Genomic DNA, 21,599 nt, shown 5'->3' on the forward strand with positions numbered 1-21,599 from the left:
ATGTGAACACGCCAGTCTTTGCTGATAGCTTCCCTGTGGCACACACACTCCCCTGAGCTAGGCAGTACTCCCAGACGGCTTGGCTGGGACTTTAGACACGTTCCCTAGCCTGTCCTGCCCTCAGATTGTACCCTCTTTTGGTTACAGGCTCAGTTACAAACTACAGTTGACACCTTGAACAATGCAGGGGTCATGGGCACAGTCAAAGATCTGTGTACCTGTGTATTACTTTTGGTTCCCCCCAGACTTAACTACCAATAGCCTAATAGTGACTGGAAGCCTACAGATAACAGAAACAGTCGATTAACATGTATTTTGTATGTTAAGTGTATTATATACTCTATTCTTACAATAAAATAAGCCAGAAAAAAGAAAATGTTATTAGGAAAATTATAAGGAAGAGAAAATACATTTATAGTACTGTATTGACAAAAATATCACATATAAGTGGACCCGTGCGCTTCCAGCCCGTTCAGGGATCAGCTGTACATTTTTAAATTTCCAGTCCAGAGGAGTGTTTCCAGGTGAGACTCAGTTGTTTGCCTTTACGCAAGATTTCACTTACTTTCTGTTTGATTAGCAAATATTGTTACCTGTTATCTGCAGGCACTGTCCTAGGCTGTGGAGGATACAATCATGAGCAACACAGATGTGGTCCCTTCTTCCTGAAGCTTTTTTTTGCTGGGGAAAGAAGACCAAAAAAAACCCAAAAAGTCCTAAACAATTTAACAAATTAATAATTTCCGGTTATGATTGGTGCTTAGAAAGGAACACATAGGGTAGAAAGGGATGGGATTGGGGAAACTGCTTAGACCGGGTGGTCAGAGGCCTCTTCAAGGAGATGGCGTTAGGTGGAGAGAGGCCCGCAGAGAGCTGGGACGTCACGGAGGGTGCCTCAGGATCTCTTCCCTCATCACTGGACACTTGAACCACCATTTCTTTGATTTTCAGGTTTTCTTCACAATTAACATTTGCTTCCAGGAGAAGAGTAGCATAACCAACCAGCCTCCAACAAGTTATTTTTTGCCTGCTGCATGCACAGGTGCACGTTTTTCAGACACTTTGAGTGATGCAAAGTAGAGAATTTTCACTGTTTGGTAGAAGGCTTCTGAAGGAACATTATCTGTTGTTCTCATATGTTGATTTGGTGATTCTGCAAATCTCCAACTTTCAGCTCTCCAAAGTCTAATGGGCCTTGTAACTTGTCATTTTCCCTGCATGGATTGTCTACTGAGGCAAGATGTTTGGTGAGAAGTGAAAGACTTTCTAATGGTCCCATTAGACTGGAGCCAAAAAGTGTTTGTTGCTAACTCTCTCTTGACAAAAGTCAGCTCTTAGTCCATCTGTTCGCCATTTGTTCATTTGCATTGGCTTGAAACCTGTTTACAGGTGACATGCTATTATGAGGACACTTAGAAACTATTTTAAGCACCAAGGCAATCAACAGACTCTGTTCTCATGCCAAAAAAAAAAAAAAATGGAGGTGTTCACAACTGTCATTATAAATTTATAATAAATCACTCAAAATACTTAGTTTCAGAGAGGAAAGTGGTTACTGTGTCCTAAGAATACAACTTTGGAATGATTTCCTATACTTAGTAGCCTGTCTCCTGTGAAAATTGACTGCTGCCTTTTCTTTTCACATCATGGAGCTTTTGGGGCTTACACTATTGTGGATCCCTTCAAAGACCTGTCCAGTAGGCAGGATCTATAGCTAAAGGACATTGAATGCACTTTTATTGAGCACCTACTATGTGCTTCTTATTGTGGTAGAGTCAGGAATAGAAATACCAGCAAGACAAAGCTGCTGGATTAATTGAATCCAAAAATTTTTAAATTAAAACATAGGCCACTAGTAATATATACATATTGTAGACCTTGAACAAACCAAAGATGACACGAAAGGAAAACATAATAATACCGTCACACAGAGAAAGTTATTGCTAAGGTTTTGATGGATATTATTCTCAAATTTTTCTATGCATATATAATGTTTAAAAACAAGAAACAACCTCCAAAAAGGATTATATTGTAATGTTCTGTATGACATCTCAACGTTTATTGAATGTAGTTGTTAGACTTGAAGGTCGTGCAGTTTTATCTATGGAGCATTTAAATTTGCATATTAATCAGCCATGTTGTGGTTGTATTCTGTAGACTATTGCTAATTACAAAATTTTATTACAAGCATGGCATGACCATAAACTAACTTTGTCATTAAGGAAATCCCTTATAAAACAACACCCAAACCCTCCAGGACTGGTGCATTAGTCATCTATTGCTGCATAACAGATCGCCACCAAACATGATTTGACAACAGTAAACATGATCTCTCACATTTTTCGTGGCTCAGGAATCTGAGAGTGGCTTGGCTGGGTGGTTCTGGCTCAGTCTCTCAGAAGACTGCAATCAGCTATCAGCCAGAAATGCAATCATCTGAAGGTTGGACCGAGGTTTGGAGGTCTTGTCCAGGGTAACTCACTCACATGGCAGGCAAGTTGGTGCTGGCTGTTGACAAGAGACCTCAGTCCCTCTCCATAGGAGGCTTGAGTACCCTCATGACTTGCGGGTGACTTCTCCCAGAGCAAGCCGTCTAAGAATGAGAGCCAGGCAGAGCTGATCCTTTTTATGACCTAGCCTCCAAAGGCACAGCATCCATTCCACCCCATTCTGTTGGTTAGAAATGAGTCACTAAGTCTGACTGATGTTTAAGGGGAGGGGATGAGGCTCTCCCTTTTGAAAGAAGGATTGTCAGAGAATTTGTGGATGTTTTTTAAAACCACCGCAGTTGCCAATGAGGAGAGTCATTGCATAGAGGGAAGAATGGCTGAGCCTGTAAGCCGCATTCACTTATTTATTCGGCAAATTATTTACTCAGGGCCTACAGGTGTTTGGTCCTATGCGCTGTGCTGGGGATTTGGAGATGCATAAGATAGAATTTGGCTTTCACGAAGCTCTGAGCAGAAACAGAGGAACGAACAAGTAGCAGGGAATCCTAGTAATGTGTGCCAAGTCCTAATGACATGATCCCAGAATGCTCAAGAAGGCCACGGGCAGGGTGCTGAGAGAGAGCCACACTTAGGGAGGCCTAGCCAAACTTCGCTGGATTTCTCCACTGCCAGGTGAAGGATGGAAGCTTGACTTTATTAAGAGGGCTTGATGCTTTCTCACACAGGCTTACAGGATTCTAAGGAAAGGGTTTATTTCTCGGTGGAGGAAGCCAGTGGAGGACCAGTGCTGGGCTCCGTACTCACCCTCCTCTGGACCTCTGTTGAACAGTGACAGACGGGTTTTTGCACTGGCTCGTGTCAGCGTCTGGATGGTAGTAAGTCTGCCACAACAAAACGGCTGGCTCTGCCTGAGTGTGCTGAGACCACAGGCCTGGCAAGAATGCAGGAGATGTGTACAGTGTGTTTGTTCTTAAATGCAGTTGGCTTGAACAGTAGTGGTCTTCGAAGGCTCTGATTCTCCCCTGAGTTCCCATAGGATTAGTGATTCATGGGATTAACGATTCCTATATTTCTCCTCCTCCAAAGAAGCTCGTAAGAAGACAAAGATGCTGTTCGTGATGAAAGATCTCTTATCACGTGTTAGCATTCAGAGGGGACTGATGAAGCCACCTCACTTCTGTGATTCCCAAGTGGTCATGTTGAGTCCGTTGTGGAAAGGGCCCTGTCGTTTTCAGAAAGGAGCTGTGTCCCCTGTTCCTGGGTGAACATTATCAGGCTTTTGCCCCTTGTAGGAATGAGATCAGCTAAGAGTGGCTGTCTTACTTGATTGATCTGCAAGTTGCCTATTGAGATATCTGTGTATGTAATACATGTCAGATGTGGCCATGTTTACTTGTGCTCTCTTAGATAACAGTCTCACATTCACGACACATTGTTCAGCCTGCTTTTGTGTTAACATCGATACGGGTTTTGATCCATATCGTCAAGCCGAATGGCCTGGGACACCTGGCGGCGGCCTGATGAAGTGCTGACTCGGTGGCAGCGAGGTGAGCGAATACTTACGTGTTCTTACTTCGCACATATAGATCTCATTTAGATTCGAGGGGAAAAATTGTTCTACAGGAAGGTTATTTTTAAAAGTATTAACCTCATCCAGCCCCTGGAAGTTGTGGGGACAGGCAGTTTCTTTTGTGTCGAGTTATCCTTCGTGAAAAGGTCCTGCCGGCTCAGTTAAGGGCACTTTTCCTTTCATAGGCTACCTGTCCTCTGGTCACTCAGGAGGCACTGTCCGTGCTCCCAGCCAGGGACAGCCCTTCCTCTCCCCCACCAGGTCCACGCTGTCAGCTGCTCCAGGCCATTCGGCCACTGGTCTCCTCTCTCTCCCGCACCATCAGGATTCCCCTTTCTCCTGGCTCATTCCTGGTAGCACACAAGCGCGCTCACCCACACCCTCCTCCCGCGGGAACGCTCGGCTCATAATCCCACTTCTTCCAGCCCCCAGCTCCTCTCTCGCCACTTCACAGCAGGACTCCTGCAAAGAGTTGACTTCTCTCCAGTTTCTCGGTCAGACCACCACTGTTCTAATTTCTATCCCTATACCCCAGTCTTGCCTCTTCTAGAACTCCACATAAATGGAGTCCCGCGGAACATATTTTCTTTCCGGTTTCTTTTGCTCCACATGATGTTTTGGAGATTTCGTTTATGTTGTATATGTCAGTGGTGCATTCCATTTTATCGCTGAGTGGTATTCCTCGATATTCTTTGGAGTCTTCCAGTACCATTTCCTCAACATTTTGCATCTGTTTCAGTATTATCTACCACCCTTCAGAGTGCAGGGAGTCTTCATGCTCCTGTTCTTGAATGACCTACCTCAGGTTTGAGTAACAAAAACACCACCACCAAAACAGCATGCAGGACAAGTGTTGCTGGAAAGAAATGCCACCAGTTCAGGAGGTAGCAGGGATAATGACACGGCGTGTGCACCTCGGGGTTCCAGTGTTTGAACAACAGATTGCCTTCGGTAGGGCCTCTCATTTGGCTATGGGAGTTTAACTGACAGAGGCTCATTTTCTGCCACTGCCTTGCACACTAATTCCCAGGAAGATCATCGACTTGAAATTACACACGGTGCTTATACAGATGATTGGATTCTTTCCAAGATGTGTGGTAAATGCCGCTTCTGTTCTTGAAAGGCAGAGCCTCATGTTGTCTTTTGCTTAATGTGAGACCAACAGGAATCACGGAGAGCAAAGCAGTGGCATAAATCTGTCCTTGGCGATAGTGATGAATGATGGTGGGAGCTTCTTGGGGTCATTGATGTTGAAGCCGAGCAAGGCGAATGTTTGCCAGCACGAAGTGCAGTAAACCCAGAGCCTCTTCCTGTAGCTTCCTGGCCATTACATCATTATCTTTTCTGCTGCTGATTTTCAAGACTTTTTTTTTTAACGTGTTTTTTTCTTTCGACCACACAGATAATCAAACTCCAGGGTTCTATAGTCACTGTCCCATTACAAAAACCTTGATACAGATGTTTGAGTAGTGACTGCAGATGCACTCACTTCCTTGCAGGGACCTAATTTTCTTCCTGATTACTTGAGCTTTGTTTTGCCTCATAAGGATCTTGATATTTGGTTGAGGACAGAATTTGGCTCTATGCTGATAAGTTTATATTAAATTCTTCAACGTAGATGATTATGGGAGCCCTGAACAAGAATATTTGACATCTCTTTTTGTTGGAGTTTAGCTTGCCTCGGAGCGGACCAACAGTGAGTAAACCATGAACGAGGGGCACCCTGGTTCATTGCCATGAGCTTTAGAAATGCAGAGCATTGTATCCTGAATCCCTTTCTGCGGGGATGCTCATTCCACAGGCTGACTCTTCCCGAGCTTGGGCTGCTGAGCAGAGCAAGCGTCCTCCTGCCTGTATGGCATGTCCCCAAAAGGAAGTAGAGAATTTTGCAGCTGTGAGTTTTGGAAAAGTCATCAAAACTTGAGTAGGAACTCACTAAATCCTTCTTTCCCCTACTGGCAAGTATTAAGTAACAATATTCATTAAATACCACTGAGAGGCTGTGTAATAAAGAAATAATCCCAGGCCTTGGTGGCTGTAACTCTCCAGAAGAGTTGAAATTGAGAATATAATTAAAGATTAAAACATTGTTTGCATTCTAGAACATGGAGAAATCTTTGTCTCCATTGCGGGACCGTATTAATAAGGAAGAGATCAGTTTCCAATAACCAGCATGGCAGAAGCTCATTTTATTCACATCAGTCGTGTTTAAGCTGCCTGACTCAGTGCCACTCTTGCCTTTTCCCTACAAGGCTGGCGCTGCGTCCAGGAACGGTGAGGGGTACCGGCCCCATCTCAGAAAAACGTATCCACAACTCTTCGGGGTCCTGAGTTTGCATAGGAATGTGCACACAGCAAGGGTTACCTCACCTGCACGTAGGTCTTCAATCCTGTAATTCCTTATCTCCCTCTGTTTCGTCAACAAAATTTTCAGCTAGTTTTCCGTACGAAGGTTAAAAGGCTGGTAGGAATGAGTGTGGCTGGCTCTTGTCAGGTTTTATGATTGTGACTAGGAAAGGGGGGAGAACCCTGTCAGGCCAGCTTGCCAGTGGCAGAAAGAAACCCTCAGTGGTCAGAGCTCCGTGCAGGGGGACCAGGAAGAGTCCGGGCCTTGCCCGATTGCATTGTAAAACTTTAACTGCCCAAGCCCTGTTTCATCTGCTCCCTCTGCTTTTTTGTGGCTGCTCACTTTGTTTTCTATTTGCCTGGAAATAGAATCCAAAGGCATTTTGAGGCCAACGGTGCAGAATAGTCTTCCTACGTGTGCAGTCCACCCTATTGCCTTGCTCTCCTCGTTCTTCAGAGTCTCTCGTTGGGGGGTTCGGAGGAGACACACTCCGTGATGGTTCCTGCAGTGTCCTTTCTCGTGTGTTTATGTGCTCGTGTTATTGGCAGGCAGAGAAGGGAAGCATGTCTCTCAGTCTGTCACTGACTGGGGAAAGAAAAATGTGGTCCAGTGACTGGGCAGGAAGAAACCTTCAACTTGTAACCACTGTGACGCTTGACTTTGTGGCTCTTCCATGGCATTTGCCACTCATTGTCTGACTTGTGTCTTGGTTAGACTGGAAACTCCTTGGGAACTGGGGCTCCTGGCCTCTGCTTTCCTGCCTGGGCTTGTCTCAGGTGCTGAGGGCTGAACGAGCACAGCCTCTGGGCTAGTTCCCCTCCGTGCTACCTGCCAGCCCCTTGCCCGCTGGCCGATAAGGCTGAGAACATCTTTCTACCAGATGTTTACTGCTCGTGGCTCTTAGTAAAATGAGAGTATAAGCATTGGGTATTTAGATGGCTGGGAACCAGGTGCCATTTGGACCGACAGAAATATCTCTGGGGGAGGATTTGGAGGTGCCGGTCTGGCCCTGCTGTGTGAGGATGGAGAGGATTGGATCTGGAGGCTTGAGCAGCAAGCAGGACCTGCAAGCCAGGCTGAGGCCTTGTAGTGCGCTCCCACAGGGAGCAGCAGGCCCTGGGGGCTCATGAGCAGGGGCCGTTGTGTGGAAAGGGGTATATTAGGAAGATTAATCAAGTAGCAGAATGCAGTTAAATTTGTAGCTGTTTAAAAGATAATTGGTTCATGTTACTTATCTTTTATCCCCTCTCTTTGGGCAGGAGAAAAATCTCTGGGAGAAATAAACGAGGAATCCCTCATAAATATTAATGTAAAAATCTGTCTATGGAGAATAAATATAGGGACATTTTGTTTTAAATGCTCTATGTCGTTGTGCTTCATTAGCATATATGTTGTAAAAGATCCTTTTCTCCCCTCGAGAGAACCATATTTAGTTTTACTAATAGCCGCACGCTGAAATCTGTAGCCTGTCAGGATTGTCATACTTTTGATGGACAGAACTACTTTGCTCTCCTGCTTCAGCCAGAGGGTCTCCATACTCAGAAGTGCTGGCCCCTGGCGGGAAGCCAGTAGGAAGTCCTGGATCTTGTCTTATTAGCTAGACCCTCCGTCTGGACCTTTGCTTCCTGCTGTCTGGTCCCCTACTGTGTGAATGCGTGTGTGCGTGTGTGTGTGTGTGTGTGTGTGTGTGCATGTGTGTGTGTTTATACTGTCGCTCTGTAAGCATTGACCAAGCACTTTCTACAGGCTAGGTGTTTGCTTGATCAGGCTGGAACTCTTAAAAGTGCAGAAGTCATGCTGTCTATAAACAGAGGAGAAACAAAGTGAGTTCTACTTGAAACATGTTAAGTTGGAGGAGCTCATAGGTCTTGAGTGAAATGATATGATGGACCTGTGTTAGGATACTCCATCCTCCCCTTTCTCAGAAGTGTGTGTGTTGGGGCAAAGATGGGGGTGGAGAGAATATGATAAAACTTAGCTACTAGCTGTTGAAACTGGGGGAAGAGAGCGTGATACTGTCGATGAGCTCGTTATACTGTTTTATCTACTTTTATGTGTATTTGAACATTTTCACAATCAGTGTTTTTAAAATATAGGTCTGGAACTTGGATTGTTGTTGAAGAAATAGTTTTGGTAATCAGCTCCTTAGGGGTGGTAGGGGAAGTCTCAAGAGTGGATAGAGTTTGTCAGGGGTTGAGGAGGGAGACCAGAGGAGGCCGGCAGGAGGAGTCGGGGAGGGGTCCTGCCGCCCCGCCCGCTCTGCCCATCTTGGTGGCCCTTCAGCCCCTTACTGCCTGGTTCTGGTCCTGGCCTCACTCTCAGCCCATCTGTCCTTTGTTTATCTCAGACCTGGTATGACATAGATGAGGATTTAGGTCTCGGTGTCTTCCACAGATTCTGAATCAAAGAGAAATTGCATAAAATAGAAAACTATAATAAAGAACTTGGCCATTAAGCACCAAGTCAAATGTGGCAGCCTGCAGAATCAGTTTAAAAATTGTATTTCATTGTATCCGCTAATTGCATTTCTCCTTTACAAGGTGATTTTATCCAGGAAGACAGCTGTCTAGTGTGGTTATGACATCACTCTGGCCATTACTGGCGAAGGAAGAGAAGAAATGGGTGGTTGTGTAGTACAGCTCATCAGATAGAAGCTGGATCTTTTTTTTCCTCTTTGGATTTTTTTAAATCCATTTTTGCATAACAAAGAGCCAGAGTCTCAGGATTGTTAATATTTCACACTATATCATTCCCATCTAACGCTGTTGGGAACTGAAACTTTTTTTTTTTTTTAAGTCTTTCTGTTCTTTCTTAATGGAAACTAATTTTGGTGGTCTCTTGATGTGTATCTCTTTTTCTTTTTCTCTCTCTGTCATGTAGGCTATTAGTAACCCATAGATTTTGGCCCAGAAAGTCCCTGTTTAGGGTTATAAGTGATCAAGAAGCAGTGAGCCAATTTCTCTGTTCACTTGTGCCGAAAACTGTTCTATAACCTCTAACAAGTAGAGTGACCTCAGTAACATGAGGATAGGCATGAGTAGGAAGTGGCTTTGTCTCTTAGCTTGAGGCTTTTAGGGCAGGGTGAATTTTGATGATTTTGATTGGGTGATACTAGTCACTCTGATAGTCCTCATTCAGGAATTTTTAATAAGAAAATGTGAAAAAACCTATTTCAGCTGAGACTATACTTCCTTCTAGCTTCCTGAGACGCTAGGTAGATCATCTCCCCAAGTCTGTGTAGTTGTGTCATTGTCTTTCTCTTCGGAAGCAGTTTCTCAGCCTAGATTAAGCTCTGAGCTCAGGCCTGCTGGTCCTTGGGATGAGCTGTCAAGGTCAGTTCTCACTCTGGGGACATTCTGCTAGCTGGGTAGTACAGGCATACCTCAGGGATATTGCAGGTTTGGTTCTCGACCACCGCAATAAGGTGAATATTGTAATAAAGTGAATCAAATGAAAATTCTGGTTTCCCAGTTCATATAAAAATTATGTTTATACTATACTGTAGTTCTCTTAAGTGTACAATAACATTATCTAAGAACAGTGCACATACCTTAATTAAAAAATGCTTTATTGCTAAAGAATGCTAACTATTATCTGAGCTTTCAGCAAGTTGTAATCACTGATCACAGATCACCGTAACGAATATAATGCTAATGAAAAACCTTGAAATATTGCAAGAGGTACCAAAATGTGATACAGAAACATGAAGTGAGTAAATGCAGTTAGAAAAATGGCACTGATAAACTTGCTTGATGCAGGGTTGCCACCAACTTTCAATTTGGAAAAAGTACAATAGAGAGCGCAGTCAAACGAGGTAGGCCTGTAGTGGACTCAGTGGGCTCCCAGGCAGAGGAACCAGCCAGCCACGTGTGGGTACCCCACCCTTCTCCAGAGATGAGGGGGCCTTTTAAGCAGTGATTCCCAGCCCTGGCTGCACATTAGAATCATATGAGGACCTCTTCGAGGGGCAAAACCCCATCATCGATACGTTTAAACAGCTCCCAGGAAGATTCCTGTTTACGTGTGAGATTCAGAAACACTGCTTCAGGAGGGGGTGTAAGGAGCACTCCAGGGTTGGGGGGATCTGGGAAAACCATCATCAGAATCTCTAGATCAGGAGGAATGACTGTTGTGGGGAGACTTGGCAGAGCTTATTGTTTATGGCTTAATGCCACAGTTGGGAACCTGTTAGAATTTAAAACTCAGAAGGAGGTGGATCCTAACTTGGTTGCTTCCTCCATCAGCTCGCAGATGTGCCCAGTGCTGCCAGTATGTTTCCCTGACCAGTTTTAGCTTGTTACCCTTGAGTCCACAGAAAAGACAGTCTGGTAATATTTTACTTTCCTCCTTTCGATAGATATTTTATTTTATATTGTGGTTTGGTTCCTCTAGTTAAATTAGTATCTCTAAACATGTTGCATTGTCATTAAAAACACTTAAATTTTTTATGTAAGTCAGAACTACACAATTCAGTTTGTTGCAAATCTGATGTGTAGTCTTTTTGTCTTTACATTTTTAACAGCTTTATTGTACCTGCTTAAAGTGTATAAAATTTGACATATGTATATACCTGTGAAATCATTGCCTTACTTACCATTATAAGATAATGAACATATTCTTCACCCTGAAAGTTTCCTCATGCCCCTCTTATGATTCTGCTCACTCTGCACCTCTATCCCCAGGTAACCACTGGGCTGCTTTTTGTCACTATAGATTAATTTACATTTTCTAGAAGCTTATATAAGTGGGATAATACAGTGTATACTTTTTTTTAATGGGACTTTTTTACTCAGCATAATTATTTTGAGGTTCATCTCTGTTGTTGCATGTATCAGGAGATCATTTCTTTTTACTGCTGTATTGCATTCCATTGAATGGATATGACCACACTTTGTTTATCCATTCATCTGTTGCTGGATATTTGGGTGGTTTTTAATTTTTTTTTACTACAAATAAATATTCAGGTACAAATCTTTGTATGGACATATGCTTTCATTTCTCTTGGGTAGACACTTAGGAATACAATGTCTAGGCCATGTGGTAAGTGTATGCTTAACACTTTAAGAAATTGCCAAATTGTTTTTCAAAGTGATTGCAGTTCTAGTTGCTCCACGTCCTCACCAACACTTGATGTGGTCAGTCTTTTAATGTCAGACATTCTAAGAAGTATGTAGTGGTATTGCATTATGGTTTTCACATGCATTTCTGTAATGATTAATGATGTTGAGCTTCTTTTCACATGCTTATTTACCATCTGTATATCTTCTTTGGTGAAGTGCAGAAAAAAGGGTGAGGCCTACTACATGAGAAGGTACTTTTGAGAAAGGTCCTTTGATGGCTTTGAAAAGGTCTTCATATAGATCCTATCATAGATAATTTATTACATATTGATTGATTAGTAAGTATCTGTAAAATATCTCCTGTGTGTGCATCATTCCACCAATTGCTGTGGGGAATTCAGAGGAAATAGTAGTCAAAGACTGGAGCACCTAGGAGTCCAAACCCTCCAGGTTTTGCTTGAATGTTTCATGGTGTTTCTTCACCTCGTTCGTCTTCTTTTTTATACCTGTGTCACAGCTGTGAGTCTAGAGTTGGCTGGTGCTGGGGACAGGCTTTTAATTTAGTTTGTCCTGATTTTTCTGGTAGGGGACTTGTCTTCCAACCACCGGAGTCTAGCCTCTTGCTGTTCTTTATCTTTAATTGGTATTTATTTGCAGCCTGCTCTACCTTTTATTAACTTTAAAGATTCAACAGATAAAATCTAATATCCATAATGCTAGGTACTGGATAAGGTCAGGGATGAATAAACCTTACTTTTAAGGAACTTAGAGTGTCCTGGAGAGACAAGTGAAGAGGCCATTTGGACCCAAAAGAAGGACATGAAATTGACCCTAGGGAACCAGGAAAGGCTCCCTGGAGGATTGGACTCGGTAAATTAAAATTTCCCATAAATGGACTTAAGTACAGTGCTGGTGTCTCATAGTAGAATGGCCTACAACGGGCCTGATATCTGATACCCCCAAAAAAGAGACAACAGGAAGGGGCAGAGGCAAGAAGCCATGGAGACAGGAATGGGACCTGCTGAGTAAGACCACCCCTACATCCTCACTCTTCTGCCCATGTCTTCTCCTGGAGGCCACCTCCCAGAGAGGTGAAGAGACGCCGCCCCCGCTGCTCCTAAGGAGGCTTGCTGGGACCCAAGCAGCTGCTTACCCCCACAGGGTCCTGTCACTGCTATCTTCCATGAGTGCTATGACGTGATTGGAAGACTGGGAAACTGCTGTGAAAGTGGACCTGAGACACAGGCCCCTTCTCTGGTTTCCTTCTAAGGCAGGCCCCCACTCACAGTTGTTCTCCCTTAACCTTGAGAAACTTTATCAGGCTTGAGTCTCAGATCAAACTTGTAGAAGCCCCCAGTCTCCAATCATGGTGGACACATGAAAATAGGGTAGGACAGCCTTTTGGGGTTCCCCGGTGTGCCGGTGTGGCCCACAGATAAACTCCCTGCGCATTCCTGAGCTGAAGCTTCTCAAGCCCCTCCACCTCTCTTACTCTGCTGTATGTGGGGCTCAGGCAGAGGTATTCCTACATAGATCTCTCACAGTTCTTCCAAAAAGCTCTTGGCTCCAGGGGCTTTCCGTCTGTGTAGCTGTCCCGACTCCCCACACAAGGAGTTAGACTTGCTGGGGCTTAATGTCCTCAGAGGAGAAACTTAAGGGTCCTTAGCTAAAAATTCAGGAACTGGTCCCCTCTCCAACCCTCGCCCCCCTCACCTACTCCTACACTTATATCTAAGTGCCCCGAAGACAATATCCTTATGACTTCCTCACAATCTTAAATAGTTGCACTTCATTTTTGTCATATCATTAAGCCAACATAAATCCCAAGCACAGTATCTCTAGAAAGATGTTCTTTTCCTATCCAACATATAACAAAATTGATTGAGCTGTTGTTTGGTTGGTTGGTTGGGTTTTTTTGCTGGGCTTGGGCACCTTGGGGAACGTAAAATAAAATAATTGAAATAAGTAAACAAAGCCTCCAAAATCCTTTTCTTTTTCTTCACCAGAAATCCCAGTTTTTCTTGTTCATTAGATTGCAGCCCCCAGCCCCCCACCCCCACGGTGTGGCAGGCACCAAACTTAACTTTACACGTCAGGTGGGGAACTGGGCTCGGTTGTCACAAATAACTTTCCCTCTCCTCAGTTTTTGGTACTTTATTTTTAACAAAGGGTACTTATCATTTAAAGATCTCCTAAGACCAATTAATTCAGGGCGGTTCATTCAGCAGACATTTAGACAGTATGTGGCATTGTCCTCCCCGCTGAGGGACCTCTGACACTGTTGAGGGACATGCCTGGAGTGTCCTGAAAACCCAGACCTGGAAGAGCCAGGAGGCAGCTACTTCTCTGCCCTCATTTCAGCGTGAAGGAAACTTCACTTCAGGTAGTGAAGCATTTTTCTCAGAGAAGTCACAGAGATTTATTAACAGCAGAGCCAGGACCGGAACCTCTTGACTGTTTTGTTCCTGTAACGCTCCGGCTGATACTCTCTCTACCACCGCGTCCCACTCCTGGGTTGGGAGTGACAGGGAAGGGAGAGAGAGAGAGAGAGAAACAACCAGGATATTAGAAAATTGTGTCTTTTTTCGGGGGAGGGGTGCTTCTGAGTGGAACCATAGAATCGCCATCCCTGTTTCGCTATTCTGAGATTTCCCCAAGTGGGGTACTTTGCTGATTTCTCCTTGAGTCTTGCAAACCTGGCAGGAGCCACACGGCCTGTTGTTTCGGTTCTTTGCAGGTGGAAGGGGATGGTTTCAGCATTTGCGTGGTAAGAATTCCAGCTTTCTGCTTCAGCGCTCCTTGTGGCCCTGGAGCTCTGCCCTTTTAGCGCTGCTTTTTGGCAGAAAAGCAATACTTTATCAGCCCGTAGGAACAGATATTTCTGTTGTACAAATGAGCCCAGATTTATAGACTTAGAGTTCAAAGAAATGAGTTGAGAGATCACCAACCAAAGCTGAATCTACAGTGAGGGAAGAACCGCCATAGGACTGGTTAATAATGAAAGCAGCTACAAAAGGCACTCATTTTCGTTTGTCTTCTCAGAGGTACTGGTACTCTCCTGGCTGACACTGAGGCTCAGAACCTGTGCAGTCTCCCAGCTGGGAAGTCGGGGCACTGGGTGGGCACGGGGATTCCAGGAGTCACAGCATCTGGGCTATAACGGGGCAGGGTTGTGCACCCCTGTCCCAGGCCAGGGTTTCCGCAAGCAGATGCTGAGATGGAATTGGGGGTACAGTATATTTAGTAGGGATCAACACCTGTGAAAGGAAGGAGGAGAAAGCAGGCTTGGACAGGGGGTGGCTGTCAGCCATGATGCAGGCCTGACAAAGCCTTATCTACCCAAGAGATCTCTGGAGTGGACCTGACCTGTGAGAGCCTTCCAGTCTTTTCTTCTAGACCCTTGACAGTCCGACCACTTACTATTGCCCATGAGTCTGTATGTCATCTAACTCTGTCACTTGTTTTTCCATTCAGTGCACTGGTTGAAGCACTACCTGTTGGGAGACACTCCCCGCCCCCCCCCCCCCGCCTGCCACCCGCTGTCTTTCATGACCACCCCAAGTGAGTCTGCAGTATAGCTGCCATGCATTGTTGCCTTGTACCCACATACCAGGGTGGCTTATCTGTAAAGCGAGCTTGGGCTTTTCCCTCCTTCAGTTGATCAGATGGGGTTCCCTACACAACCATAGATACGGGCTGTGAGAGGAATGCTGGGCCAAACCTGGTGGGTGCCCTGGGGTCTGAAGTCTCTGGTTCTGCTTGTGCTCGGCCCCACATGTGCTGCTTCTGTCTTAGAGTTGATTGTTACTGGGCCTGCTCAACCTTAGAACAGCACCCAGAGAGGCCCACCAGACATTGGGCTTCTTTCCTTGTGATGAGGTGCAAAATGCAATAATTCGTATTTTACTTTGGGATAGGTATTAAAAACTGTGAAAGGTCTGAGACTTTTACCGCCCCCCCAAGCTAAAATATTAGCTTATCACAGTGACATGGATGCTGACAGAAGTCCCAGCAAAATGAGTAGTCAGAGCGTCGGCGGGGCCTCTGTTGGCTCCTTGAACCCCATTCCCATGGGTTGATGCAGGGGGGCCTAGAGGGATGCCTGCACTCTCAGTGGGTTACATCAAAGGAGGGAACAATGAGCCTGGGGAACCCCGGCATTGTAGCAGCCTGTAAGCAAGCCTGTTCTTTATTTACGGAGATATTACCTCATCCCTCAAGGCTGCTCACTGCAAACACAGCCTTGAGAAACGTTCCAGATAAAGAGTGGTTGGGGCTTCAGCATACCCAGCAGATGTGTGGCTGTGTGAGAAATTGGTCTCTCAGTAATGAGATGTCCTGGCATGTGCCTGGCCCCTGGGTCTCTAAACATTCGATGGATGTGGGAGACAGAACTTGTGTTTACCAAGGCCTCTGATGACTGGGCCACCTCTTGCACCTCCAACCTGATCCACATTATGTCACTGATGTCGGGGATCACTGTAATGATCTGAGGGATGTCTGGACATCCAGGAGGGCAGAAGTTTGCTTTCAGGCAGAACTGGTAAACGTATACTGTCCTGTGTTTCATGGAACACGAACTGTTTCTGATCTTTTTTGATTGGAATAGAAAATACGCATTCACTAAATCAGTGGCTTTGTAGGACCAGAGGCTGTATTATTCTGTTCTAAAAAGATGGCACATTTGACACAGTGGCCAGGATCAGGGCTACCTCTCTGATTGAACTCTCCATGGTCTGCAGTCTTCCTCCGGGATCCATCTGGTTTCTGCAGGGGTCAGACTGGCAAATTAAGCAGATGTGATGGAGACCATGCCCCTGCCTTCCATGGCTCTTTCGTGATGGCACTTAACCTCTGCCATTGCCCTGGGATGCAGTACTGTTTCTGATTTACTGTCTTGGCTGGGGGATAGGAGTGGGACAGGCCAGGGGAGTATCAGACTTCTACTTGGCCCTTCCCCACTCTGTGAATAATATATCCCACAGACCAAGGACCTAATGTGGTGATGGTGCCAAATGCCAGGTATGTCGATCTCAGTTATGTACCCCAGATGGGTCTGCGGACCCAGTGAGTGGAACCGCTATAAGCCAGAGCTTGGCCAGGACTCCCCATCTATTACCTAGCCCCCATGTGCCCCGCTTTCAACAGTGGGGGGTGTGTGATGCAGCTGCAGGGCTGTGGGAACTAGTATCAGTGCAGAGAAGGGGCTCTCTGCAGCTGATGCTGACCCTGAATGGGCTGACAGCTAGGGGTTGCATGCCGACTGTACTCCCCACAGCTGGGCAGCCAGGCCTTCCTGAAGGGGATCTGAGTGGTGGTCTCCATGTCTGCCATGTCTTCCTCCTCGATGAAACTTGCTGTGCGGCTAAGATCCACAGTACTGGTCTTCAGTCTTACCTCTTCCCACTTAGTACTAATCTTTTTTTGGTATAACCTTTCAACATGGTAAATAAGGGTTTGCAAGGAAGAAACTTTTGCTTTTTTTTTTTTTAATGAATACCAGCTGATGTTAAACTACTGTGTTATTTATTATCAGCAGACTTATGTAAGGAATACAAAGAGCACTTGTTCTTAGAAATTTACAGTCCAGCTGGGGATTTAGAACATAGCATGTATGAAAGTAAACAAGGAAGTAGACTAAAAAAGCAGGTTCCTGAGTTGACTGGGTTTGAACCCAGGTCTCCCATTCACTCTCCGTGTGCCTCAGGGCGTGTGACTTGACTTCCCTCACCCCTCATTTTCTCATTAGTAAAGGAGGGATAATGGGCGGGAGTGCAATATCCACCATATGGTGACCACTTGTTAAGTGCTGGCTGCTCATTTATTATGATTATTGTTATTTATAGTAATAGTAGTGGGACTCGTGAAATGAATATTGTGGGCAGTGAGTTCCGCCCTTCCTTCCAGGGAGGGGCAGTGAGGGGCTCTGTGGTGGAGGCGGGCTCTGCAGAATTATCCTTTGTTTGAATATGTGTGTTCCTTTTAAGAGTGGGCACCAAAGAGATGCAATATTCATAGATTAGAATGTTACAGATTTTTGTCCCTGTTTGCATGCCACGGTCTATCATGTCTGTGTCATGTGAGGCAGAAAGATTCCTGTTAATCGTGGTGGAAACAGTAATGAGGCCTTCTTTTTCTTTTCTTCTCATCAGTTTTAGACTCAGATAAAATTATGTCTCCCATTGGCATGTATATTTTCTACTGTGTACATATGCACGGACACATGCACAGTATGCATGGGGGAGGACATTGTGTTCTTTCCAGACAATGTCATAGGAATTGGGCAATGAAGAATAATAAAATGTTGTAACAGAGGTCACCAAATGAACTTCTAAAAGCTCTACTAACGGGCATTTTTGGTAAATGTCTTGGTTACTAATAATTAATGAATCTAAGACACCGAAGAATCTGAGTTCCTTCCTGAACCTTCAAGGAAAATTAAATTCCATTTTATGTATTCTGTGTTGTGTGTTTTATTGTATTTTAATTTTGAAAATTATTGATTTATATATGTTAAGTGTGGTGCCTTAAAACAGGAAGTTAGGTTGTGAGTACCCTGGCTTTCGGTGAGAGGCGGGATGAGTTAACAGGGCTCACATTTGCCTGCTACCCTTACTGAATTTGATTCAGATCTTTGAGAGGTGTGGGCAGGGATAAGTATCAAAAGTGTTTTTATTGCTTTTAATAGTGAGTTAGAAAATAGGCTGCTTTGGATTCCCACAGCACCTAAGTCAATTGGGATGTTCTTAACTTGTTCCTGGCTGGGTTAGAGAATGTGGAAATAGCAGCTCTGCTTTAAAATGTTAACTGGGAGCGCCTAGGTGACTTAGCCGGTTAAGCGTCCGACTTTGGATCTCAGCTCAGGTCTTGATCTCAGTGAGTTTGAGCCCCGCATTGGGCTGCACGCTAGCGTGGAGGCTACCTTGAAAAAACAAGAAAGACAAAAAAAAAGTTCTGAATGGTGGTGTCTGAGGGTATTTCTCTCTCAACAGGTGCAGACTCAGGTCTCTGATGACACCTGCAATTTTTGAAATGCAGCTGTACTTTAATGTAGCAAGCGTCTGTTGTTTTGTATGGCTGCCTTGAAGATATTTGGGTACAAGTAGCAGTTATGAAAAACTGTCAGAATTTGTCTTGGAAGGGAAAACAGGTTCTTTTAGTGCCTCTGGGTTATGATTTAAGAGACAGGATTTACTTTGCTCTGCTCTTTAGCACACCTCCAAATTTCTCATTGTTCTCTGCCCCCGTGATGCCAATGACATTGATTAATGAACTGACCACAGATGTTTATGTATTTCCCACCCCACATCTGATTAGTGCACAGTGTTATGTGCCCTTGACTATGAGGAGCTTGCAGTCCAATTGGAGGTTGAAACTCTGTTCAGAGGCAGATCAGAGACTATGAGTTCCTGATGATTTCTGTAGTCAGTCCTTCATGAGACTCTTGTGAGCTGAAGTCCTCTGGAAAGTAAGATTTGGCCAGATCTCCTGCTCTAACAGAAATCCTAGATTGGGTCAGACCCAAGGGCCCCGGGGCAGAACTCAGGGTGGAGCATGGAATTCAGGGTGAACCAAGAGACCATACCCTCTCAGAGGGACGCTGAAATCAATGGCCAGGTGGGCTGAATGAACAAAGAGTGGATCCAAAAGGACTAAGTCCATGGTTCTGAACCATTTTTGGAATCACAGACACTCCCTTGCCTTTGGGAAACGTGTAGGATGTTCTAAACATTTGTGGAATCGGCATACTAGATACTATTTCATATATTAGAGACCTCGGATGCCTAACCAGACAAGATCCCTGGTCTCATGGAGATAATAGTTGTGTTTCAGGACCCCCGGTCAGGAACCTCAGGGTTGGTCCAAAAGAGGGAATCCAGATGGAGGCCCCTGGACAAAACAGAAGATGGCCATCAGAGCAGGAAGGTTCCAGAGGAGTTGACTCCTTGGAGAACCAGAGTTGTTGGAGATGAGCCGTAGGTATTTATTACAAGGTATCCAGGGGCTCAACCATGGGAAGGGAGAGCGCTGTTAAGGGCCCTGACCCTTTGCAGACAATGTTGGATCTGGACTTTGAAGGAAGCAGAGCCTTTCTTAAACAGAGAAGGTGTGGGGAGGAAATGTTGGGTGGCCTGGGGCAGGACAGTGAGGAAGACCAGAGATGGGGCTGGTCCTGTGGGAGTAGGAGAGTCTGCTGCCCAGGTTGTGTAAGCAGGAGCATGGGAGGCTTCTGGCTCAAGTTAGAATCTAAATAGTAGGGAGTCAATGACGAAGTACTTGGAGCCAGATGCTGCTGGTTCAGTTACGTTACAGGTGAGGATACTGCTTCCTAAAGGCGGGTGTTAAGATAGAACTGTATCATACTGAAGTGGATTATAGGTGAATTGATAACGAATTTGTGTTATTTTTTTTAGAGAGAGAGAGAGTGTGTGTTAGAGGGGAGGAACAGAAGGGGAGGGAAAGGGAGAGAGAATCCCGAGCAGGCTACATACTCGGCGCGGAGCCTGACTTGGGGCTCGATTTCAGGACCCTGAGATCATGACCTCAGCCAAAATCAAGTTGGACACTCAACAGACTGAGCCACCCAGGCGCCCCATGAATTTGTGTTATTCTATTTCAATTTTTGAAAAAGTATGTTTATGTGGGGCGTGGGTAAAGAAAACAAGATGGCAAAGCATGGCTGATGTGGGAGTTTGTGAGACACTTCTCTCTCTACCTTTGGGTTTGTTCAAACATTTTCATAGTAAAAAGTTAAAAATAATATAGCTGGTGGCACGATGATGTGAATGTACTTAATGCCACTGAACTATACACTTGAAAATGGTTAAGGTGGTCAATTTTATGTTACGTGTATTTTACCACATTTAAAAAACAATACATATCTTACCTACAAAGGGGTAATATCAGAGAGTGATTGGCAGCCACAGACCCACTGCTGAGGCCTCTTAAGACAGTTTTAGGGGATGAAAGGTCAAGGGAAATCTTGGGCTCCTGCTGTTGTCTGAGACCAGAAGTTCCAGGCAAAATATCAGAAGCAGAAAAGCTTCCTCTCTTCATGGCGCTGCTAAGGGAAAGCTCAGTCTGAAATTAGTGAAGGCTGAATAATGAGGTATTTTCAAAGTGTTATAAATGTGTGTTCTTTTGTAATTTTTACCAGCCTCTTATATAATTGCCACAAGGCCTTGGTTTCTTCACCCACAAAATAGGGGCAGTAGTATTTACACTTTGTAGTTGTTACAAAGTTTAAATAAGGTGATGAATATAAAGACACCCAGCGCCATTCCATCTCCCCACACCTCTGCACATCTCCATCCAGAACTAGGCTCCTAAGTTGATGGTTTCTTTAATGGACAATAACAGTTGCCGCATTAATAACTGTTCCTGTGTAAACAAGCATATCTAAGTGGCTAACAAGGAATATTTTCTCAGTATTTAACTGTCACTTTTTAAAATTAAAAAATGTGAGTTATCCCTGTGCTAGAGAAAATTTTGGAAAAGGGAAAAAGAGCTTATAATTTGACCCCTTTAGTATCATAATTTCATTTTACTTTGTTACTGTTGTATTTATAAAAGTAACTTTCCTAGCTCGTATTTTTTAAAAATTGTGACCTATAGACACAAACTGACCTTTTATAGCAGCTTTTTGCTGCACAGAAGCTCGGTGTGTCTTCTCCTTGTGTAACAGGGACCTCTGAGGGCCAAGGGCCGGGCAGCCACTGACTCACAGCCAGGACCCAAGCCTGACTTAATCCCCCGTATCCTGATTCCTAGTAGACTGCTCCCCCCACTGCCTCGGTGGAATCTAGATTAATGAGGTGTTCTGGAACTTGTTCCAGTAGGGAGTGGACCGTTTTCACTTGTAATTCTTCAGGACTGCCCATAGCATTTTAATTGCTTGCTATTGTGTCAAAATATTGTCCTCCTGGCAGTTTGAGGTAATGTAAACAGAAAGCAAGACGAGATAGAAAATTGAGTAAATTTTCAAGAAAATAAGAATGCCTTTGAAATACCTAAAAGACTGATTTAATATCATCAGGAAAACATTTTGATCTCATGCATTGTCAGTTGTGATATTTGGGGGAGGTAGTGATTTCTTTAAGACAGAATCTGTTTGGCATGAAGTTTAACACAGCTGTGGAGAGAGCTCAAGCTCCCGCCTGGCCACCTTCCCA

General features: G+C 44.6%; 1 protein-coding gene across 1 annotated transcript in view; it reads left to right on the forward strand.

The window, feature by feature from the left end:
* The window catches only part of MED27 (mediator complex subunit 27), a 202,206-nt gene that overhangs the window by 64,954 nt on the left and 115,653 nt on the right, over positions 1-21,599 (forward strand). The window lies entirely within an intron of this gene.

The sequence above is a fragment of the Zalophus californianus genome, chromosome 13, assembly GCF_009762305.2.
Source record: "Zalophus californianus isolate mZalCal1 chromosome 13, mZalCal1.pri.v2, whole genome shotgun sequence".
Classification (NCBI taxonomy): domain Eukaryota; kingdom Metazoa; phylum Chordata; class Mammalia; order Carnivora; family Otariidae; genus Zalophus; species Zalophus californianus.